Source organism: Prionailurus bengalensis, chromosome B2 (genome assembly GCF_016509475.1).
Source record: "Prionailurus bengalensis isolate Pbe53 chromosome B2, Fcat_Pben_1.1_paternal_pri, whole genome shotgun sequence".
Lineage (NCBI taxonomy): Eukaryota > Metazoa > Chordata > Mammalia > Carnivora > Felidae > Prionailurus > Prionailurus bengalensis.
In genome coordinates, this window is record NC_057349.1 from 74367476 (window position 1) to 74386649 (window position 19174).

At 38.1% G+C, this 19174-nt stretch overlaps 1 protein-coding gene across 5 annotated transcripts in view; it reads right to left on the reverse strand.

Annotated features, from left to right (window-relative positions):
- Window positions 1-19174, reverse strand: part of UBE3D (ubiquitin protein ligase E3D) — a 157708-nt gene that overhangs the window by 48688 nt on the left and 89846 nt on the right. The window lies entirely within an intron of this gene.

Sequence of the window (19174 nt, forward strand, 5' to 3'; positions counted from 1 at the left end):
TTTTGCATTTCTGACTCAGAGTGGTTTTTCATATCTCAAATGCTTGATGTCCTTAATTCTGTCTAGAGTGTGAACTTAAACACTTTTCTTTTGCTTCATGGTCATTTTGCAGGGAAGGTCTTTCCTGAATTGATGGTTAAGACCATGATTTTCATGAAGATCATGAGTTTCATGATTTTTTGCAAAATTTCTCTATTTTTTTTTCATTTTTATGATATTGGAGTATTTCTTTTTTTAATCCCTATTTTTAAAAAAAGTCTGGGATTTTTCCGTCAGCCTAGCAAAGCCCAGGTACTTGAGTGGGTTTTTTCTGTCAGTGTGTTTCTTTTGGTGGTGGGAAAGGACTTGTCAGACCTCTGATTATGTGATTTTCTTTGTCTTACAGAACTCTAAATCCCCCCTACCTTCAACCCGATTTTCTTCTTTTCTCCATCTAATTGCTAAAAAGCCCTTTCTTTTTCTTTGCCTTTTTTCCTCTCCTCCAGAGGAAAGACTGCCCCAGTAAGTAATGCTTACCCTTTTAAATTGTGCTTGTGCCTTGTGGGGTGCCTGGATGGCTCTGCTGCTTAGGATTCTCTCTCTCCCCCTCTCTCTGTCCCTCCCCCGCTTCCCCTTTCTCTGCTGGAGACCGCAAATGCGCGTGCTCTCTCTTGCTCTCTCAAAATAAGTAACAATAAAAAATAAAATAAAATAAATTATGCTTGCCCCCTATCCACTGTGTCTGTCTTTTCAAATGTTATACCTTGTCCTATATGTCACCTGGCCCTTTCAATCACATAGACTTTAAAATCTCTTCCCTATAATCCAAGCTCTGATCTGCTTCTACATTTTTCCAGCATTTATTTTAGGATGGATTTAACTTTTCTAGTGGCCATTCAAAATCACCCTTAGGCACCTTTGCTAGCCTCTCTCTTCTGTCTTCTTTGCAGTTTTTCTTGTTCTGCTTTTGCTCACAAAAACCCTTATGACAGAGTGGAGGTGGGAAGAAAGTATAAGGAATTAGACTTGTTGATGTTTTTTTCTATTTACTCACAGTTAGTTTGCACTTTTGGCCTTGTCTCTCTCCAAGTATGTGTGCAGAACTTTTATAATTGGGAAATTGTTTCGTATTGTTTTCAGTTTTTGAGCCTGATTATTATATAGCTACCGCCATTGTGTGCTATCTGGAAATGCGTATGGAACGTTTTTTTGACTCTCCAGAGGAAGAACAAAGAGTGAGATACAAGTTTTTCAATTTAAAAAATATCCTGTTTAAGGAGAAAAGCAGGGGTCCAGCCGACTTTTGCCAAGAACGTGGCAACAGAAGAAGAAAATGTTTAGTTCTGTGTATCCAGAGTCAAACTCAGACTGTGATTTCTCTTACTGATTCTCAACACCGTTTTTGGAGGGTTTTTTTTTTGGGGGGGGGGCGGGGTGCACAGGACAGAGAAGGATGATACAAAGTGGTTTATAAAACTGATAAAAAGCATCATCTCCACAGTGAGACTCTCCAAGCCTTTGATGTTATGAAATGAAAGTAATAATCAACTGAAAGACATAATGTAATAAACCCTCTGTTTATATCCAGAGCAAGTTTAGTTTAAATGGATTTTTAAAAGCACCTAAACACTATACAGCAAGGTACACTCGAGACACCATTATCGGGTTGAAAAGAAACAACAGAGTCAAGAAAAACTGAAAATGCAGTGAATGGTTGAGCTAGCTCTACTGTCATTAAACACAATTTCCTTTCTATTTCACACAACTCTAAGAGTAAAAACAAAGCCACAATCCATTTGCTTCTAGAAACTACTCTGCAATTTGTGCCCTGAACTGCTGACATTTAGCAGACAACTAAAAATCTGGGGATGTATAATTCTATTATGACCTAATGTATTTCCTTTTCTCATCATGCCACCTACCCATCCTCAACAAATTTGACTTCAAAGATAGAGAGCAGTGGTAAAATGCGATACCACTTACATTAATTATAAAAATGGCCACACCTTGCCTTTATTATTTACAAAGTCCTTCCAGACAGTAAGGGTAGGTATTATTCCCCTTCTACAGGTATGAAAACTAAGGTTAAGTCCTAGAAAGCCAAAGATGACACTAAAATTCTAAAACACATGAGAAATTGAACCCTAAATCATACAGCTACAAAATTAACCACTAGAAGTAAGCAGCTGCACACAAAATTAAAAAAACAGAACAAATGAAAAAAGACTTAAAAGCATGCTGATTTCAAATTCTCATAAAGGTATTTTTTTTTTTAATGTTTATTTTTCAGAGACACAGTGTGAGTGAGGGAGGGGCAGAGAGAGAGGGAGACACAGAATCCAAAGCAGGCTCCAGGCTCTGAGTTGTCAGCACAGAGCCCGACGCGGGGCTTGAACCCACAAACCATGAGCCCATGGCCCATGGGCCCATGAGCCCATGACCTGCGCTGAAGTCAGACACTGAACCAACTGAGCCACCCACGTGTCCCCCCTTTTTTTCTCAGAAAGGTTTTTGAAACTTTGTATCTCAGAAATAAAAAATATATATCCATTGAAAAAAACCTCAATAATGGGGATAAACACCAGAATGGGTTAAGTGGAAAACTTAGTACTGAGGGCTTTATCTTGAATTCAGGTATATATATGAAAGAACATTTAAGGGGCAAAGGAGAAAAGCTTAAAAGATTCTAATATATGTCTCATAGGAGGTAAATAGAAGGAAATGGGAGGGGAGGGATAATGGAGATTTACTACATAATAGTTAACAACGTTCCAGAACCAATTAAAGACAGGAGTCCTCAGATAAAGTGGTCTCAGAGTATTAAGTAGAAAAAATTGTTTTAAATCCATACCTGGACATCACTATACAACTACAGTACACCAAGCACAAAGATAAAATCTTACAGACTGGTAGGGAAAAAAGGATGGGTTATCTTCAGAATAATACCAAATAATCTTACAACAGCTGTCTTATCAACAGAAATAGATGGCAGAAAGCAATAAGTGATAGATCTTCACTGAAAAGGAGTACAGAATTCTATACCTAGCTTAGTCATCATTCAAGACTGTGAACAAAATAGAGACATTTTAGACCTAGACTAAGAGAGTGTGCTATTCATAGACTTAGTGAAAGGAATATTAAAGGATATGGGATGCAGGAGAAAAACAAAAAGCATGCCGACTGTTATGCAGGTATGTAATGAATATTAAAATATTTAAAAGTAGTAATTTATTTGTTTTTAAGTGAAACACATAAAAACAGTAGAGAATTAATGGGGAAGATGTGGGGTCAGGAGAAAATGTGCTAAATAGAGAGTTAAGAAACTTGATGGGGAAAACACAGAGTAGAAGGATCCTGAGCTCACCTCATGCCATGGATGCACTGAGGTAAGTACATCTATTATAACTAACTCTGCAAACAAAGACTGGCAGAAAAGACTTGCCACAGCTAGTCACAGAGAGAAGGCCACAGAGAAAAGGGTATCAGGGGCAGAGACACAGTTGGGAACCAATCCCCCGGATGACTACCCAAAATCTGGAGGGATATCACAAGCATGGAGAAGTGGGGATCAGACCCCACATTGGGCACTCCTGCTCTGGGGATCTGCACCAGGAAGATAAGTCCCCATAATATCTCTCTTTGAAAACTAGTGGGACTTAACTCCAGAAGGTGGCATGAAATCCAGTCCCCACCCTTAAAAAGCTCATGCTAAATAACTCAGCCTGTGTGACACAGCACAGAAGCAGCAGTCTGAAAAGTACCTGGGGTATAGGTGAATGAGATTTATTGACTAATCTTACATCTGTGCAGGAGGGGCAGGGATCTGTAGGAGATTTCTTCAGGAACAAAAGTGCTGGGAGGAGCCATTTTCTTGCACTCCCCCAGCCTACATAGCCAGATGTTTGCAGAAGCCAGTTCTAACTCTCCATCTACCGTGCTAGCACCAAATGCCCCACCTGGCATTCCTCAGCAGACCCACCTCCAAAGTGACTCCTGCAGCAGGGGAGATAACCTCACACACCATTATGCCCACAGTTCCAGCAGCTGGGCCTTCGAGCTGGCTGTGCAAGGAGTAAGTCCTGCCTTCTGTATACCTGCCGCTATGGCAGAGAGGTTAATTGCAGATAGCCAGGATGAGTACTGGACCCACCCACCAACAAGCCCTTGCTGTTGCAGCCACACTTCTCAGCAGCGCAGGGAGTAAATCATGCCTAGTGTGCGCACAACAGATGTACTAGTTCATTGCAGCCGGCTGGGCTGAAGGCAACTGCAGCTATGCTACAACAGGTGGGCATACACACCCCACAAAGGGAAGCATTAGAGCATTTGGTTCTGATGACCAGCAGGGACTGTGCTACAGGACCTCCTCTACACAAGGCTGCTACTTTCAAAATCAGGAGACGTAACTTACTTACCTAGACTACAGAAACAAATGCAGAGAGTGAGACAAAATAAGGAGACAGAGGAATATATTCCAGTGAAAGAGTAAGACAAAAATCACAGAAAACGAGCTAAGTGAAATGGAGATAAACAATATGCCTGATAAAGAGTTCAAAGTAATGATCATAAAGATACCAGAATTAAGAAAAGAATGGATGAACTCAGTAAGAACAACAAAGAGATAAAAAAAATATATATATGTAAAAAAGGAACAGAGCTGAAGAATACAGTATCTCAAGTGGAAAATACTCTAGCACAAATCAACAGCAGATTACAGGATGAAGAAAAATGGATCAATGACCCAGAAGACAGGGTAATGGAAAGCAACCAAGCTGCACAGTAAAAAGAAAAAATAATAATAAAAATTAAGGAGAGGTTAGGGGAACTCTGTGATGTCATCAAGTATAATAAAATTCACAATATAAAGAAGGAAGAAAGTAATAAAGATCAGAATGGAAATATATAAAGTAGAGATGAAGAAAAAAACCAATAGAAATGATTGATTAAACCAAAAGCTGGTTCTCTGAAAAGATAAACAAAATTGATTAACCTTTATCAGACTCATCAAGAAAAAATGAGACAAGTCAAATAAATAAAATCAGAAATCAAGGGGTAAAAATAACAATTGAAACCACAAAAATACAAAGAATTACAAGAGAATATAGTGAAAAATTATATGCCAAAAAACTGGACAACCTAGAAAATTTGTATAAACCTAGAAACATACAATCTTTCAAAACTGAATCAAGAAGAAATAGAAAACGTGGACACACTAATTACTAACAAAATTGAACTGGTAATCAAAAAACTCGCATCAAACAGAGGTTTAAGACAGATAGGTTATAGGTAAATTCTACCAAAAATCTGAATAAGAATTAATAGCTATTCTCAATTTATTCCAAAAAATACAAGAGGGAGGAAATTTTCCAAATTCATTCTACAAAGCGAGCATTACCCTGATACCAAAACCAGACAAACACATTACAGAAAAAGAAAACTACAGGCCAACATCCCTGATGAATATACATTCAAAAACCCTCAACAAAATATTAGCAAACCAAATTCAACATATATTAAAAGGATCATTCGCCCAACCAAGTGGGATTTATTCCAGGGATGCAAGTATTGTTCAATATTCATAAATCAATCAACATGATACATCACATTAACAAGAGAAAAAACAAATATCTTATGATTACCTTAACAGATGCAGAAGAGCATCTGACAAAATATAATGTCCATTTGTGATAAAAACTCTCAACAAAGTAGGTTTAAAGGGAATATACTTCAACATAATAAAGGCCATATATGAAAACCCCACAGGTAACATCATACTCAATGCCTCTAAGATCAGGAAGAAGACAAAGATACCTACTCTTACCACTTTTATTTAACATAGTACTGGAAGTCACAGTCACAGCAATCAGACCATATCGATAAGGAAGAAGTAAAACTTTTACCATTTGTAGAAGATATGATACTATACATAGAAAACCCTAAAGACTCCCACCAAAAAACTACTAGAACTGGTAAGTGAGTTCAGTAAGGTCACAGGATACAAAATCAAAGTACAGAAATCCATTAAATTTCTATACACTAATAATGAAGCAGCAGAGGAAAAATTAGGAAAACAATAATACCATTTGCAGTTGCACCAAAGAGATTAAAATACTCAGGAATAAATTTTACAAAGAAGGTGAAAGATCCAATCTTTGAAAGCTATAAGGCAATATGAAAAAAAAAAACTGAAAATGGCACAAATGGAAAGATATTCCATGCTCATGGACTAAAAGAATTAATATTGTTAAAATGTCCACACTACAATCTAAAGCTTCAAACCAATCTAAAGATTCAATGCAACCCCTATCAAAATACCCATTGCATTTTTCACAGAACTAAAATAAATAATCCTAAAATTTGTATAGAACCACAAAAGACCGCAAATAGTCAAAGCTATCTTGAGAAAGAACAAAGCTGGAGGTGTCACAACCCCAGATTTCCAGATATGCTACAAAGCTATAGTAATCAAAACAGCATGGTACTGGCACCAAAATAGACTCATGGATCAGTGAACCGGGATAGAAAGCCCAGATATAAACCCATGTGTAAATCGTCAATTAATCTATGGCAAAGGCAAAAGCATACAATGAAGAAAAGACAGGCTTTTCAATAAATGGAGTTGGAAAAACTGGACAGCTACATGCAAAAGAATGAAACTGGCCTACTTTCGTACATTTAAAACATAAACTCAAAATTTATTAAGACCTAAATGTGAGACCCAAAGCCATAAAACTCCTAAAAGAACACATAGGTGGTAATCTCTTGGCAGTGGATAAGTCTCTCCAGGCAAGAGAAACAAAAGCAAAAATAAACTACTGGGACTACATCAAAATCAAAGCTTTTGCACAGCAAAGAAAACTATCAACAAAACTGAAATGCAATCTACTGAATGGGAGAAGGTATTTGCAAACATATATCCAATAAAGAGTTAATATCCATAATATATAAAGAACTTAAAGAACTCAAAAACCCAAACAACCCATTTAAAAAATGTGCAGAGGACCTGAATATTTTTCTGAAGACATACAGAGTCCAATAGACACATGCTCAACATCACTAATCATCAAAAAAATGGAAATCAAAACCACAGAGAGACATTACTTCACACCAGTCACAACAGTTAATATCAAAAAGACAAGAAATAAAAAGAATTGGCAAGGATGTAGAGAAAAGGGAACCCTTGTGCACTGCTGGTGGGAATGTAAATTGGTGCAACCCCTGTGAAAAAACAGTATGGAGGTTCTTCAAAAAATTAAAAATAGAAATACCATATGATCCAATAATTCCAATACTAGGTATTTACTGAAAGAATACATTTATTTGAAAAGATATGTGTACCCCTATATTTACTGTCATATTACAATAGCCAAGTTATGAAAGCAACCCAAGTGACCAATAGATGAGTGGATAAAGGAGATGTGGTATACATGTACAATGGAATATTACTCAGCCAGAAAAAAATGAGATCTATTTGCGACAACATGGATGGAATAGAGGGGACTATGTTAAGCAAAATAAGTCAGACAAAATACTGCCTGATTTCACCTATATGTGGAATCCCAAAAACAAAACAAACAAAAATGGATTCTTAAAAGTCAGAGAACAAACTCGTGGTTGCCAGAGGGCAGATGGTTGTGGGGAGGAATGGGTGAAATAGGTGAAGGTGATCAAGAGGGACAAACTTCCAGTTACAAAACAAATGTAATAGGGATAAAAAGTACAGCATAAGGAACATAGTCAATAACAGTATAACACTGTATGGTGCCTACACTTAATCATAATGAGTGCTGAGTAATGTACAGAATTGCTGAATCACTACACTGTATACCTGAAACCAATATAACATTGTATGTCACCTATACTTCAATAATAAAAACATAGATAAAATACTGATAAAGTTCTTGTCTGTTTGAAAAACATAAAGATACTGATTTTGTTTTTGCTAGAAAACTTTCTACTCTATGTATTTAAAAATTTTAAGAGCACTCATTAAAAAAAAAAAAAAAACTTCATGCTACTGCTTCTAAGACAGCAGAGAATTTTTTTCAAAAGGATGAAAAAAATCAAGAAAATAGAGATTAAAAAATAAGAAAAAAGGAAAAGTGTAACTACCAAAAAATACACACCCCTCTCATCACACTCACCTATACAAAGATGGTATACATAATTCCAACTATATTAGAAATGACAATCATGTAAGCAGATTTAACACACCTATTTAAAATACCGAGAACCATGTCTTCTGTTTGTAATGCTCTGATTTTTGCTAAAAACATTAGTATATTAGCAAGACCTGCTGAAAAGCAGCTGACAGTCCAAATGGATAATGTCTCAAATGTTTATTGCCTTTACACATGACATCCAAACTGAAGTTAAAAGATAAGGAAATAATAATTTAAGATCAGAAGCAAGAGAGTCAAAGACATTGGAAGTATGGACAAAGGTAGTTGTTTATAAAGAACTACACACGAGGGTGCCGGGTGGCTCAGTTTGTTAAGCATCTGACTCTTGATTTCAGCTCAGGTCATGATGTCATGGCTCATGGGATTAAATCCTCATAGGATTCTTTCTACCCCTCTCTCTCCACCCCTCCACGGCTTGTGCATACGTGGACTCTCTCTCTGTCTCAAAATAAATAAATAAACATTAAAAAAACCTACATATGTACAACTCTAAAAAGACAAGAAAAGGCACCAGTACCTAAACAATACTCAGCTAATTCTCTACTCTGGTTTAGTCTATGTTCCTTAATTATAGCTTCAGACAATGCACTAGACAGCCTTCTGTATACAACAGATTAATCCAACTGACCTCAATTGTTGAAAGCTAACAGATATTAACTGCATGAAGCCCAGGTTGAAGGTACAGACATCCCTTCCCTGCCATCCCAACATAATCATTCCTTTGCAACCATCATTTCCAACTTCTAAGCTAGTAAGAAGCAAACATGCTGATCTTTATCTTTAAGGGGAAGCCAGCCTTAAATTGGATGTCAGTCTTTCCTCTTCAGGTGAACTTAATTCAGAAGCTTTCACTCACTACTCACTCACTACTCACTCACTACTGTGAGTCCTTCAACTACTGAAATTTAGAATCAGTGGATTTTTGAGCTGGAAGAATGAGAAACCTGAGATCTAGGCAGGTAGGTGATTCATACCCCCATCACACTGGTGCAGGTAGAGCAGCTGAGCAAAATGCAAACCCATCTCTTGCCTCCATGCCAGGGATTTTCCCTACCATGTCACTTAGCAGGTCTAGAAGAGCAAAGATGGGGGGGCACCTGGGTGGCTCAGTAGGTTAAGCATCTGACTTTGGCTCAGGTCATGATCTCATGGTTCATGGGTTCAAGCCCCACATTGGGCTCTGTGATGACAGCTCAGAGCCTGGAGCCTGCTTTGGATTCTGTGTCTCCCTCTCTCTCTGCCCCTCCCCCACTCATGTGCGCGCGCTCTCTCTCTCTCTCTCTCTCTCTCAAAAATAAATAAACATTAACAAAAATTAAAAAATAGAAGAGCAAGGATGGAAAGGACAATAAAATAACTTCATTTTGTTTCTCACCATTCTTTTGGCCTAGTGCCCTAACACCTTTCCTGTTCTAAATCATTTCACTTTGATTAAGCTATTCGTCGTTTCTAGGAGGGCTCACGAGAGGTTCTCAATGGAGACTTAGAGCAGTTCCACCTTGCAATCCATCATTCCCTTAAAGGTTGGCATCATTCCCAGGCTGCTGTTTCCCCCTCCAGCCAGCAAAGCTCCTGTGAACAACACAGTAGCTTCCTCTATGGGATAAGCATGTTCAGTCATTTCCATCTTGATGCTACTTTATTTCTAAAAGCAGACATATATCTTTAGCCTCCTTTCCAAGGAAGGAAGACCCACCACCAGGAAGCCACTTGACTGAACACAGTCGTGCTAAATGTGTGAGAAAGAGCCAAGTCCTCTTGTTACTATAGCTCCAGGCAAGAGGAAAGGCCCACATTTTCCAAAAGTTTCTTGGAATAAGCAATCATTTATAATTTATTTATTTACAAATAAATGCAAATGTAAAACCACTGGAAAATTCCTAAGTCACAAATGTTTCAATGTGGACCAGGATCCAGAGTTGGAAACAAGAGGCAAACTTGAAAGTACTAGAAGCCTGAGGGAGAGTAGAGAAGGAAAAGGAAAGCAGAGAAGTTAAGCTTGGGCTGTCCAGAGAATATCCCAACTTTCTTCCTCTTCCTTTTCTCTAACGGTCCATCTGCCAGGGTCTTCTCATGAAGGAGTGATCTGGGTCTCTCAGGCTGGAAGAGCCGAGGGCCACACAGTCTCTACTCCCATCATTCCTGACCCTTCTTTGTAGCTACTAGGAAGGTCTTGTGATATGGATTCCATTCTCTTGGAGAGAAAAAGACAAAAACACATAATGTGGTTTCATCTATTCTTTTCCTCAGTTACACACTTTCAAGATGTTCAGGAGAAATAAGAACCTAGTCCCTTTAAGGATCAAAGTTATACTATTCAGCCTTGGTAGATAAATTATGAATAGCTGGGAGCAGACAAAATGATTCTGTGTGCACGTACTTTAAAGGAACTTTATAATCTAACCCAATCCCCTCAATGTACAGATAAAGAAACTGGGACCCGTACGTGTTACCTAACTAGACCAGGTTTGCAAGTCCAGTTGGTGGCAGATCTAAGACTACGCTACACCTTGAGTGTCCTGCCAGACTAGACTTGCCTTGAGAAGGAGAGAGGAGTCAAGAGGTTGCACATCCCTGAAGGAAGGAAGAAACTCAGAGGCTGTGAGATACTGGGATGTTAGGTGTGCATAACTGAGTGGCAGCAAGATGACTTGGAGAGGTAACTAACACCTGAATTTTACAAAGCACCTGACTGTAAAACGGAGGGGCCATGGTAGAAGAAAACAAGTAAAAGAAAAAATATAAACACCATGACAATGCTTCAGGTTACTTCAAAAGTCAGGGATTGTGTTAAGTGCAGGTGAATAATGAAAAGTGATGAGGAAAATAATTAACCTGAGTTCATGAACCAGGTGTTCATCATAATTAAAAGATTTTTTCCCTTTACATTTATTGGGAGTATATTCTGTTATCATACAAGTGTTTCATACCTTGGTCCTGGAACCACTTTATTAGAAACACTTTGGCTTTTTGTTACAATGCAGATTCCTGGGCTCTCCTCCAGAGTTACTGACCAGAGACCTGAATTTCAAACAAGCTTCCCATGGATCCTGACATGTAAGAATCAATACAGCCATAATCCCATCATTGCAGAATTAGACCCTGTTTGTCTTCCAGTCTTCCTCACTAGGATTTCAGAGTTAGAAGTGCAGAGAGAGTGAGTGCCCTCAAATCACAAAGGTTGCTGAGAGCCTGCCAGGCTGTGCCATCAGGCCTTCTCTCCCCACCATGTCTAGAAGGACAGATGGGCTGAAATGGACTAGGATGTAGTTGGTTTAATTATAAGATTCTATCTTTTTAGGCTAAAAGTGCAAATATGTATTATTTTGTAATGAAAACCACATTTTCTGCCATGAGTATGCACTTCTTTTAGAGTAGGGGCAGGGGGTGGGGAAGTTAATATATTAAAACAAGCAAACAAAACAAGAGACATAATTACTATTTTTTATTTCTTTTTAATGTTTATTTTTGAGAGAGAGAGAGGGGGAGAGAGACAGAGCATGAGTGGGGGAGGGGCAGAGAGTGAAGGAGACACAGAATCCAAAGTAGGCTCATGAACTCATGAACCATGAGATCGTGACCTGAGCCAAAGTCAGACGCTTAACCAACTGAGCCGCCCAGACACCCCAAGAGACATAATTATTTACTTTCTGGGCTATACCCCATTCCTGCTTCTCTCAATAAGGACAAAGCCAGCCCAGTCAAGCTCCCCTACCAAGTAGCAGCTCCTCAGAGTACAGGCCAGTGCCATGCACATCCTGGGAACTATCCTGCTCTGTCTACAACCCTAACTCCTAGGTAGGGATAGAAATTCCTGAGAAGAGGGATATGTGGCGGGGAACATGCGCGGGGTGAGTGGCTTCTAGCTGGCTCTCTGCCTGGCCGCATCCTCCAAGCTCTCTCTAGAGTAGGGCAGAATGACAGTTGGATGTGAAAGGAGTCAGAGGAAGGGAGAATCCATACTAGAGAACCGTATTAAACTAAGGATACCTACTCATTTTCCCAAACCAAGAACGCCCTGCAGGGCAAAAAGGGATGAAGAAGGCAACGTCCTTTTCACACCCAAATTGCTGAAGCCAACACTCAGAAATCTGTTTAGAGGAGAGACTGAAAATGGAGCAGTGATCACTATTTCTGAGACTGGATTCCCTAAATATAATGAGTAGCACTCAACTCCTGATTATCTCTGCCCACCAAGGACAAAGGAATTAGCAGGAAAAAACCAAAAGGCTGACACTTCTCAGGAGTTGAGTGTGCCAACACTACTCTCTTAATTCTCTGGAATGCACACAAGGATTACCATGAGAGCTGAGCACAAATTCTGGCAAGTGTCTGCCCATCTTGATGCAGGTCTATCTGCCTCCTGTTACATCTGCAGCAACCCTTGGACATCTGCCGTGGCTCGCAGCCTCCCACCTTATCCATGCTCACCTAATAACAGGACCTTTATACAAAAGTCCCCCAAGGTCCTTTAACAGTCTCCAGGAAGACTGTCTTCATGCCAGAAGATTAAGCAAAGGAAAGAGAATACTGCCAGAATCTCATTCTCCATTCCAATGAGGCCAGTTTTATACTAAAATATATTTGTACTTGTGTATGTATGTGTGCACATGCGTTCTCAAAGCATACAGAAAAAACACTAACAAGAATTACTCTACAATGCCAATATTGGTTATTCCTAGTGAGTTTAATTTTCCTTATACTTTTCTGTTTTTTATCATGAAAGTGATGATCTTTTAATAATCATTTTGTAAAATGTTACTTTAAAAGGCAGAGATGAACATGGCATGTAATAGACAGATAAGGCCATCTATGTTGTGTGCTGCCTAAAAGATGAAAAAAAGAAACTTCACTTTCTCTTCTCTGTAGCCCTTTGTTGCTAATCATCTGTAAAGTTCTCAGGCCTTTGCCTAACGATTTCTTAGATCCCCTATAGATTACATACTACTGTACCATAAGCACTTTTTACCTGAGATGCCAACAAATGGCCAAATGATTAAACCAAATTTTCACATGTTATTTTCCTTTCTTCTTCTCTCATGACAGAGATATTAGCAGGTGGTGGGAAAGTGGCTGGATGGGAGAATTATTTGTAAAATTATTAATTTTTGAACAATTGAGAAGTTGAATATATGGTTTTTATATCATGGAAATGATGAAATTCAACTATCAGTGGATTTCTTAAAAATCAAGTAACATAAATGAGAATTTCCTGCTCTAAACAGTATAGAGCGCCCTTATTCAAGATGCTTCATCTAGTTTACCCTTCCCCAGGGAATACTGTATGATTTCAAATCCTTCTGGAGGTGAGAAAATATCCCTGACCAACCCTAACTATCAGATGGTAATAGATAAGGCCTATAAAGCTTTTCTGTTTCTTCCTCTCTACATATTGTCACTATGTAATTCAACCACACAACATACACATAAAACTCTAATCTGATGAGGCTCAACTTTTTTGCCAGGACCCATAATGCTTGAGAATGTTACACTGCTCCCACATTTGAAGGCTGTGGTTCTCTAAAGGACGATATTAATAATAATAATAATAATAAGGATAATGTCTGTGAAAACATTTACAGTAACTGTAGAACACAGCTATCAACCTGTGGGAAACAAAAAAGCTTTAATTTGGGTGCTCTATGCCCTTAGAAATGCCATCTGCACAGCTGGGAAGGCCTGGAGTAGCTGATGGAGCTGGAGTTAATGAGGTAAGGTATGGGAAAGAACAAAAAAGGTTTCCTCAGCTCAGGGCTCAAGGCAGTGGATCACTCCTTATCTCTCAGCTGAGTATAAGTTTCCAAGGAAGACTCATCTTGAGAATTCTCAGTGGGAGGGAGTCAAGCCAGAAGTTAAGGGAGAGAGTTTAGCCAGATGGCTCAGTCTATTAATGGAGCCCTCTGCCATGTTACTACTTAGTTACTCCATGTCTCTAAACGTGGAAATGGAAGCATGTGTAAGTTGGGAAAACAATGCTCAGCTGGGGGCCTTTGGGACCTCTGGCCTGATTAAGTATACAACAAGAACACCAAAGTCAGATCTGGTTTCTGATACAATGTTTGGATTTTATTCTCATTGCAAGAGGAAGGTCACAGAAGAATTTCATTCCCAGCTTAAAATTCTTCTAAGTCCATTCTTCTTCTTGGGGCACAACAACTATCGTATGCACTTAGCAATCCATCAGTGATTCTCAACCAAATCCTGCATTCTGTTTGCTTATAATCACACTATGGATATTAAGATATGCTGGTAACACAGAAGTTAAAATTATAACAAAACCACCAAACGATATCCCTATTGGCTACACTGTAATTTAAGAAGTTAGAATTTCATATATGTAAATAGCTCTAATTAATAAGATAAACCTTTCCTTTTGGGATTTGGCAGTGGTAACAGCTCAAGCAGGAGTGCCATTTGAATCCTTGGAAAACCTAAAATAACATTTTTACAAAAAAAGTAGCTGTGCTCACAGTTAACTAACTTGGCCTAGAAGGTAAGAGAATTGGAAATGTAAAGATGGTATCTTAACAAGTGTCATTCTACTATTTTATAGCTCTTGCCAGTACAGCACTTTAAAAGATGTGTGTTACAGTGAATTTCCAACTGAAAGAGTAAATCCCAAATATGGGCAAAATTAGCAGCCCTGTTCCTTGCCATTGTAATAAATGATTAAGTAGGTGTTACAAAGATGAAAAAGCAGAGCATCTCTTTCTAATCCTGACAGACATCCTCCCCTTCTTCACTGATCCTTTATCTTGCAGTGAAGACCTGCATGAGGAAGTCGATTCCTGGTATGTTCCTGATAAGAATGCATATTTCCAGGGGTAGCAGCAGGGACTACATCGCTTTAGCAGACATTGTTCGTGAACTTGTGCCAAGTTTCTCTGAACCTTGGAAACTGGGAAAGTGTCTGTGTTCCTGATTAATAATATTCAGCAAACAGACTGAAAGCAGAGGAAGTATAATCACTAGTAGAGAGGGATATTCAGTAACAGAGCTCCTGTGGTTAAGCTGCTATGAGGAGGCACTCACGCCATGAGAGCAAGCATGGCTTTCATGCCCATGTGTCTACCTGAGCCTGAGTTAAGATCCCTGAAGGGATTAAGACCTCCTCTGTTCTCATGGAGAATACAGATTGGGCCTCCTCTTAATTTTCCCATAGCCAGTTTAAATTATTCTTTTACCTTCAGTCTCTTTAAGGCTTGCGTTAAGGCTACTTTGTAATAAAATTATCCCCAATTTCTATCACACATGGATGATTGTTCTCTCTCCCCCAAAGGCTGTAAAACCCTCAAAGTTAGAAGTCATCTCTCTTGATCCCCACTCACCCATCATATAAACATTTCAAACAGTACATGAGAAAGTGAAATAAATAGTAACTGTCTTCTAACCTTGCTTCCCAAAGATAACCACTATGCAGTTTCTTGTATCTCCCTCCATAAATGTTTGTGGGCAAACACAAACTTTTATGTTACTCAATGTTCGACCCAATGAGCAAAACTTAAAAGAAATACTGTAAACTAAGGTGCCTCCATCTATAAATCACACACATTCCACATCCCAGGACGTCAGCAAGTTCTGCATTTAGGTGCAGGCGGAGTTACTGGGGCACAAGCCTGGTGAGTCCAGCTCTGTCTCTAACATGGTAGGATTTCCCTGGCCAACTCACTCCATCTTTCTGAATCTCAGTTCCCTCTCCTACAGAAGAAGATGTTCTCAAAGGTCAGTTCAGGGCTGAGGCTGAATCAAGTACTGATTAATAAAACAGGTACACCAAGGCCAAAATATGAATTGGTATTGAAGAAAATCAAACATAACAGATTACAAGGAGAATATGATTGTGAATTAGAATGGAGCAGTTATTTAAAAAATACTTTTAATTGATGTTTGACATGTAACATTATATTAGTTTCAGGTGTAAAACATGATTTCGTATTTATATACATTGCAAAATGATCATCACAATAAGTCTAGTTAACATCCATCACCATCCCAGTTACAAAAAATTTTTTTTCTTGTGATGAGAACTTTTAAGATCTAATCTGTTAGCATCTTTCAAATATGCAATATAGTATTATTAACTATAGTCACTACACTGTATACTATATCCCCAGGACTTACCTATTTTATACCTGGAACTTTGTACCTTTTGATCACCTCCACCCAGTCTGCCCTCTCTGTACCCATGAGCTTGGTTATCTTTGGTTTGCGTTTTGTCTTTTAGAATCCACATATAAATGAAAACATATGGTATTTGTCTATCTCTATCTCACTTAGCATAATCCCCTCTAGGTCCATCCGTGTTATCACAATATAGAGTTGTACTCTTTTTTAATGGTTGAATTGCATATATACCCCACAACTTCTTTATCCATCATCCACAGATGGACCCTTAGTTTGCTTCCATATCTTGGCTATTGTAAATAACGCTGCAATGAACATGGGGATGCATATATCTTTTTGAGTTAATGTTTTCATTGTCTTTGGATCAACACCCCGTAGTGGAATTGCTGGATCATATGGTAGTTCTGTTTTTAAATTTTCGCCCAACAGGTTTCCGTTTTCCACAGTGGCTACACCAATATACAATTCCACCCACAGTGCATAACGGTTCCCTTTTCTCCACCTCCTTGCTAACACTTGGTTCTTTCTTATATTTTTGATGATAGCCATCCTAACAGGTGTAAGATGATAGCTCATTGTAGTTTCAATGTGCATTTCTCTGAAGACTTTTGAAGTTACTTTTTAATTTTAATTTTAATTTATTTTTATTTTTTTAATATGAAATTTATTGAAGACTTTTGATGCTGAGCATCTTTTCATGTTGGCCATCTATATGACTTCTGTGGAAACATGTCTGTTCAGACTTTTTGCCCATTTCTTAATTAGAGTGGGTTTTTTTGCTACTGAGTTGTATGAATTATTTATATATTTTGGATATTAACCAGATTTATGATTTGCAAATATTTTCTCCCATTTAGTTAGGTTACCTTTTCATTTTGTTGATGGTTTCCTTTACAGTGCAGAAGCATTTCAGTTTAATGTAGATCCCCTTGTTTATTTTTGCTTTTGGTGTCAGATGAAAAAATCATCACTGGGGTGCCTGGGTGGCTCAGTCAGTTGGGCATCTGACTCCTGATTTCAGATCAGGTCATGATCTCATGATTGTGAGACTGAGGCCAGTGTCCATGCTGGGTGTTGAACCTGGTTAAGATTCTCTCTATCCCTCTCCCTCTGCCCCTCCTCTGCTCACATTCACTCTCTCTCAAAAAAAAAAAAAAAAAAAAAAAAGACAAACCATCCATCACAAAGACCAATGTCAAGGAACTTACTGCCTATGTTTTCTTCTAGGAGTTTTATGGTTTCAGGCCTTACATTCAAGTGTTTAATCCATTTTGAGTTAAGTTTTGAGATGGTCCAGTTTCATTCTTTTGCTGTGGCTGTCCAGTTCTCCCAACATTCACTCAAGAGACTGTCCCCATATTACATTTCATTCATTGAAGAGACTTTCCCATTGTATATTTTTGGCTTCTCTGTCATAAATTAATTGATCATATATACATGGGTTATTGCTGGACTCTCTCTCCTGTTCCACTGATCTATGTGTCTGTTTTGATTACTATAACTTTGTAATATAGTTTAAAATCAGAAGTATAATACTTCTAGCTTTGTTCTTATTTGTCAAGATTACTTTGGCTATTCAGGGTATTTTATGGTTCCACATAAATTTAAGAATTCTTTGTCTAGTTCTGTGAAAAATGTCGTTGGAATTTTGACAGGGGTTGTATTGAATGTGTAGGTTGCACTGGGTGGTATGGATATTTTAACAATATCAATTCTTCCCAATCATGAGCACAAAATATCTGCTCACTTATTTCTTTTTCAATTACTTTCATTAATGTCTTATAGCCTTCAGTGTATAGGTCCTTTACCTTGACTAAATTTATTCCTAGGTATTTTATTCTTTTTGATGCAATTGGAAATGGGATTGTTTTCTTAATTTCTCTGATAGTTTGTTATCAGTATATAGATACACAACAGATTTTTGTATAGTGATTTTGTATCCTGCAACTAATTCTTCCAGTTTTTGGTAGACTCTTTAGGATTTTCTCTATGTGATACATCTTCTGCAAATAGTTTTACTTCTTTCCCTTTCTAATTTGGATCCTTCTTATTTCTTTCTCTTGCCTAACTGTTTTGGCTAGGACTTCCAATTCTATGTTGAACACAGTAGGTGGGCGGGGAGGGGACAGTGAGCATCGCTATCTTATTTCTGATCTTATCATTGAGTATAATGTTAGCTGTGTGCTTGTCATATTATGGCCTTTATTATTTTGAGATATGTTCCCTGTATACACACTTTATTGAGAGTTTTTATCATAAATGGATGTTGAATTTTGTCAAATGCTTTTTCTAAATCTATTGAATGATCATATAATTTTTATCCTTCATTTTGTTAATGTGGTGTATTAACAGTGATTTGCAGATGCTGAACCATCCTTGCAACCCTGGAATAAATGCCATCTGGTCATGGTGTATGATCCTTTTAATGTATGTTGAATTTGGTTTGCTAATATTTTGTTGAGGACTTCTGAATCTATGTTCATCAGGATTATTGACCGATAATTTTCTTTTCTAGTGGTATTCTTGTCTAGTTTTAGTATCGGCGGATGCTGGCCTTGTAAAATGAGTTTGGAAGCATTCCCTTGGAGCAATTTTTACAAACAATTTCCTGAGGTATACTTCATAGGAAAATCCACATCTTGTTTTACCACAGAGGTATATCAAGCAATATACACTGATCCTGAAGTTATCTTAGGATACAGCCACAATACTTCAGAGGTAGAGCCAACCCATGTTTACTCATTTCTCAGCAATGCATGTGGCCGTCTCACAAGCCTCAGAGAGCTTATGAGTATTTTTCCATTGTCAAGAGTCATAGATAAGTTCAATGATACATTCAGTAGCTACGGGATCATAAACTTAAGCAAATAGTTAACACCTTAACTCTC